Source organism: Acomys russatus, chromosome 27, assembly GCF_903995435.1.
Source record: "Acomys russatus chromosome 27, mAcoRus1.1, whole genome shotgun sequence".
NCBI lineage: Eukaryota > Metazoa > Chordata > Mammalia > Rodentia > Muridae > Acomys > Acomys russatus.
The window spans coordinates 16,105,030-16,111,737 of NC_067163.1; the positions used below are offsets into that span (position 1 = coordinate 16,105,030).

Genomic DNA, 6,708 nt, shown 5'->3' on the forward strand with positions numbered 1-6,708 from the left:
AGGCTGGCTTCGAACTCACAGAGATCCGCCTGTCTCTGCCTCCCGAGTGCTGGGATTACAAGCGTGTGCCACCATGCCTCGCCTTATAACTGAGTTTTTAAAGAAACCAAACCTTCCACTACATACACATCAGCGTCCCCAATACAGACAGCGTGTGGGTGCAACTCCATCTCCCTGAGAACAGTTTGCATTCAACATGATACCACTCTCCAGAAATTACATCAAGTGAGTTTCAGATTTCAGAATTAGTCACCTGAAGGAGTACATGGTGATCTCAGAGATGCACTGTTTCACGCGGTTTGGATATCATTTCCTTGTTGATTAAAAAAAAAAAAAAAATTACAGCTGGGTGGTGGTGGCACATGCCTTTAATTAATTCCAGCACTTGGGAGGCAGAGGCAGGTGGATCTCTGTGAGTTCGAGGCCAGCCTGGTCTACAATGAGAGTCCAGGACAACCAAGGTTACACAGAGAAACCCTGTCTCAACCCCCCCCCAAATAATAATAATAAAATAAAATAAAATTACAATTTTATTATTTTATGGGTATGAATATTTTGCCTATGTGTATGTCTGTGTATCATATTCAATGCCTGGTGTCTGGAGGACATCAGATGCCTGGAACTAAAGTTACAGGTTACTGTGAGCTGCCATGCAGGTCTTGGGTCCTCTAGAAGGACAGCCAGTGCTCTGAACAGCTGAACCATGTCTCCAGCCCCTTACATACTTACATATCAACTTATACCGGATGAAAACTGCTTCATATTTTTAGAGTCACAAGCAGTGTGAGTGTTCCAAAACTGTTGACCTCTTTCAAAATAGTTTGTCAAGGCTGGAGAGATGGTTCAGTGGTTAAGAGCACCACTGTTCTTCCAGAGGACCTGGGTTCAAATCCTAGCACCCACCCAGCAGCTCACAACTATCTGTCACTCCAAGATCTGACGACACCCTCACACAGATGTACATGCAGACAAAACACCAATGCACAGGAAATGAAAATAAATAGTCATTTGAGTCACTTGTTCCTTTCATATGAGATTTGACATAAGTTTGTCAACTGTCTTAAACTGTTAATTAGTCCAAGAACTGACACTGGCAAACACTGAGTCTCCTCCCAATGCAGAAACTGAGTGCATGATGATGCATTCATCTTGTCTGCCTTCTTTAATGTCCTGTCAAGCTGTTGTGCTTGACAATTTTCAGCCTATGGGTTTTTTTTTCTTTTTCAATTTTATTATGTATGAGTGTGTGTGTATGTCTCTGTGTGTATGTATGCAAATGTGCATGTAAGTGCCGGCCAGACGAGGGTCCTGGGTCCTCCGGAACTGGAGTTCTGGGTGGTTGTGAGCCCCCTAATATGGGTGCTGGAAGCCACACTCTGGTCCTTCGGAAGAGCGGCCTCTTAGCCACCAAGCCTTCTCCAGCCCCAATCTACACGTCTTGCACATCATTTGTAAGATTTATCCTAAGTATTTCATCTGTTAGAGATGGAGTTATTTTTATCATTTTAGATTCTAAATGATAGTTGCTAGTAAGATATAATTCATTTTTTTTTCTGTATTGTATTCTGCAGCCTTGCCAGTATCACTTACCTTAGTCAGTAGGATGAAAATAGGAGTGTCAAGTCCAATTTCCTGGATGTATCACGATAAACATGGGGAAATGAATAAATCCTGGTTTCTCCCCCCTCTCTTTCCCCTGTTGGTTAGAATGGAATCATTGCATGCAAGCATCCATGTTTAATCTCAAGGTAGAAGCAGATGCTGAAGGAAAGTAACCATGAAGCCCCTAGCTTGCTCACTAACAGATTTCCTTTATGTGCAAAGGGGGATAAAAAATAGGTATTATTTAGCCATTGCTGTTTTGCATTTCTGTAAGGTTTGGACAAGTTACTCAAGACTCCAGTCACTCATCTGGGGAGAAGAATTTCATTATTATACAGTCAAAACTCTAGGAGCTGGGGGGCTAGAGAGTTGGTTTAGTGGTTAAGAGCACTGTCTGCTCTTCCAAAGGTCCTGGGTTCAATTCCCAGCACCCACATGGCAGCTTACAACTGTCTGTAACTCCAAGATCTGACACCCTCACACCAATGCACATAAATTAAAATTAAATAAAAATATTAAAAAAAAAAAACTTAACAGCCAGGAACTGCTCTCCATAGAGGGCTTTGGACATTGGCACAACACTTCGGCTCCAGCTGAGACTGTCTACAAGCCTCCTGAGTCATGAGCATTGCCAGATGCTTCTCCACAAGCCACCCACCCAGTGGCTATATTGTGAGAGACTAGACTGTGAAACTAGAAGGTGGGCTTAGCTGAAATAAGCTGGCTGGGTACAGGTTCTTGGGACTTACGGTAGCCCATTTCCCATCCGTCTCTCAGCGTCCTACCTGACGCAATGTTAACTGCTTTGTCCCCACCATGACGAGCTAAACTTCTGAAACTCTGAGTCTTTCCCAGCCCCCAGCCCCCAAGACAGGGTTTCTGTGTAGCCTTGGTTGTCCTGGACTCACTCTGTAGATCAGGCTGGCCTCAAATGCACAGAGATCTATCTGCTTCTGCATCCTGAGTGCTGAGATTATAGGCATGTGCCACCGCACCCAGCACAACTCTGAGTCTTAAATTGTTAACACCAAGTACTTTGCTCACAGTGACAATGAAAGTGACACTACTGAAAGGTTAATGACTAGGGCTGGAAAGATAGCTCAGCGGTTAAGAGCATTGTCTGCTCGTCCAAGGATCCTGAGTTCAAGTCCCAGCAACCACATGGTGGCTCACCACCATCTATAATGAGATCTGTTGCCCTCTTCTGGCAGAACACTGTATACATAATAAATAGATAAATCTTTAAAAGAAAGAAAGAAAGAAGTGGGGTGTGGTGGTGCATGCCTTTAATCCCAGCACTCCGGAGGCAGAGGCAGGTGGATCACTGTGAGTTTGAGGCTAGCCTGGTCTCCAGAGTGAGTCTAGGACAGCCAAGGCTACACAGAGAAACCCTGCCTTGAAAAAAAAAAGTTTACAAAGTTTTGAGACTGGAGAGATGGCTCAGAGGTTTAGGGCACTGACTGCTCTTCCAGATGTCCTGAGTTCAATTCCCAGCTACCACATGGTGGCTCACAACCATCTATAGTGTGATTTGGTGCCCTCTTCTGGTGTGCAGGTGTACATGCAGGCAGAACATTGTATACATAATAAATAAATTTTAAGAAAGAAAGAAAGAAAGAAAGAAAGAAAGAAAGAAAGAAAGAAATGTTAATGACTTAAAAGCCTCAGGTGGGCTTAGATTCTCAGACAGGAAAGGTGGCTTGACTGATAATACCCTTGGGAGCCCTCTGATGAGGCGATCCACATACCAAACCGGCCAGCATCTATGCTTCCAGTCCTCAGTGGGACTGACCTGAAGACAGACTCTTCCATTCCGCAAAGTTTCCCTTTTCCATCCTATAAAACCCGAAACCCCCACACCACATGCTCACAGTCTCACTGGTGGGACAGACTGCGGCTTCCACTGTCCTAATTGGGGATGCCTACCTTGATTTCCTTTCCACATGCCCTCCATCAGTCCCTAGCTAACAACTATGCCCTATGCTAAACCACATCTCCCTGAAGGGTGCTTCCATCTCCTCTTCCTCAAGACTACCCCTAGTCAGCCATTACTGTAGGGTGGCTCATGGGTCCCTCCCAGCCCCATTTTGGACTAGAGAGTATCTTGGCTAATGCACAGAACACACACGGAGGTAGCTCGGCCTGTGGTGATTGTACTGGAGCCACCAGCATGCCCAATAGAAAAAGGGAAAGTCACAGGCCCTGAGTTTGGCTCCCGCTAATGAACCAGGCTGCTCCCATCTTAGGCTTGAAAGCCATATAGTAAAGACAAACTAGGTATATTCCTGTTTATGATTTAAATCTGTTTCTCAAGAATTGGGGTATGCCTCACCTGTGGCCTTAACTACAAATGGCTCTGTACGGCCTGTTCTAGGGGATGGCGACAAAAAATTGTTATGGCCGTCTTGCAAACCTACCATCATTTTGAAAGGTTGTTATGACTACTTTGCTATGACCATTGCCTTAGTTAGGGTTCTACTGCTGCGAAGAGACACCACGATCACAGCAACTCTTACAAATGGAAACATTTAATTGGTGTTGGCTTACAGGTTCAGAGGTTCAGTCTATTATCACCATGCAGGCAGACATGGTGCTAGAGAAGAAGAGGAGAGTTCTACATCTGGATCTGAAGGCAGCAGAAAGGGAACTGCGCCACACTGTGCACAGCTTGAGCATAGGAGACCTCAAAGCCCGCCCCCACAGTGACACACTTCCTCCAAGAAGGCCACACTTCCCGATATAGTGCCACGTCCTATGGGCCAAACATTCAAACACATTAGATGAAGTCTACGGGGCCATTCCTGTTCAAAGCACCACAACCACATTATTATGATGCTTCTGTAACCTATTTTTGCCTCCAACACCACCCCCCATTTGGAAACCCCCTACCCCTGAGCTATGAAAATCCTTATCTTGCACATGTCCAATGCTGACCCCTTGAACCCTGCCTTAGGGGGAGACAGTCAGTACACACGAATAGAAAACCTTGCTCTACTTAATTTGGCCATGATGATTTGGGTCAGTGGTGTTTCTCCTCCCACCTTTGGGATTACCACCAGCCACCACTGCTTCTTGCTCCTTCCCCAGCTGCAAGAGATCTTGGCGGATGCTGGAGCATAGGAAGGGGAAGATATTCCTGGCAGTGGTGGTGCATGACCTTAATCCCAGAGCTTGAGAGGCAGAGGCAGGAGGATCTCTGTGAGTTGGAGGCCAGCCTGGTCATTCCAGGACAGCCAGAGCTGTTACACAGAGAAACTATGTCTTTAAAAAACAACAACAACAACAACAACAACAAAAGCCGGGCAGTGGTGGTACACACGTTTAATCCCAGGGCTGAGGGCATTTGTACCTTCTACTGGCCTAAGAAGTCTGCAAGCTACCCGCGTTTTCAAAATTTCAAAAATGGTGAGTTTCCCTTTTCCTCCAACGGTTGCTTTGCAGCCAATTTCAATTTGTGAGCCTCCTCCCTCACCCCTGATATACATGAAAACAAACAAACAAACAAACAAAAAAAAACTAACCTTCAGATTGCTCACCCTTCCCTGCAGCCTTAGAAATTACCTTCAGCCACACTTCTGCACAACGCAGCCCCCACGCCACCCTAGTCAAACTCTGAGGCAGTATGCCTGCAACATCATAAGGAGAATTCAAAAACCAATGAGACGTTACCCTGCTCTCTAACACTGGCCTTCACTGCGGTCCTCAAGGCTAGGTAAACTCTGTACTTGGAAATATAAACTTTCTACCTGTTTCTACTAAGGGGACACTTTGATGTATATTAAAACTCGTTTTGTGTTCTTTGATTTTGTTGTTGTTGTTGTTAGTGTTCATAATTATTTTCATGTAATTATGTCATTTTGCCTGCTAGCTGGCTGTTATATGTGAGCATGGTAATTGTTTTCATATAACATTTTTTTTAATGTATTATGTCCTAAAAAATCTAAATACCTAAAAAAAACAAAAACAAAAACAAAAAACCCTAACGCCAACACCCCCTCTCACTTGCCGAGTTGCAGCCGAGGGAGAAGTGGGGTAAGTAAGGAGGTGCCCTTACCATGGCTCCTACAAAGCAGACTGCCTGCAAATCCACTGGTGGTAAAGCACCCAGGAACAACTGACTACAAAAGCCACTCGCAAGAGTGCGCCCTCTACTGGAGGGGTGAAGAAACCTCATCGTTACAGGCCTGGTACTGTGGTACTCTGTGAAATCAGATGCTCCTCTTCCAGCGTCTGGTGTGAGAAATTTGCTCAGGACTTCAAAACAGATCTGTGCTTCCAGAGTGCAGCTATTGGTGCTTTGCAGGAGGCAAGTGAGGCCTATCTGGTTGGCCTTTTTGAAGATACCAACCTGTGTGCTATGCCATGCCAAACGTGTGACAACTATGCCGAAAGATATCCAGCTAGCACGCCGCACACGCGGAGAACGTGCTTAATAGTCCACTATGAGGGGAAACATTTCATTCTCAAAATAATTTTTCTCCTCCTCATCCTGTTGTCAGTAGTTCTGAATGCTAGATATTTTTTCCATGGGGTCAAAAGGTACCTAAGTATATGACAGCGAGTGGAAAAATAGGGGAAAGAAATCAGGTATTGGCAGTTTTCCCATTTTCATTTGTGTGTTAATTTTTAATGTAAATGCAAGATGTAAAGCATTAACGCAAGCAAAATGTTTCAGTGAACACATTTCAAAAGTTCAACTTTATAACAATTATAAATAAACCTATTAAAAATTTCTGGACAATGCCACGATTTGGATTTTAAAAAAATAAGTAAAATTCATATTGACGCCAACTCAATGGTGTTTGTAGCATTTTTATTATATGGTAGATTCTATCCATTCATTATACTTTTCTAACTGAGTTATCCTACATGCAAGTATATGTTTTTAATGTTGTCTGTCTTCTGTGCTGTTCCTGTAAGTTTGTATTAAAATACATTAAACTATATAAAAAATCTAAATATCAAAATCAGTGTCTTTGTTTATATATCCTTTTAAATATATTGAGCACTACCCTTGGGATATGCCTAATTTTGAGAGGTGTGTTTGTGGGCTGGAGAGATGGCTCACACTGGCTGCTTTTCTAGAGGCCCTGTGTTCAATTCCCA

At 44.0% G+C, this 6,708-nt stretch overlaps 1 pseudogene; it reads left to right on the forward strand.

Annotated features, from left to right (window-relative positions):
* Positions 1-5,657: 5,657 nt before the first annotated feature.
* On the forward strand, positions 5,658-6,035 carry LOC127210314 (histone H3.3C-like; annotated as a pseudogene).
* Positions 6,036-6,708: the final 673 nt, after the last annotated feature.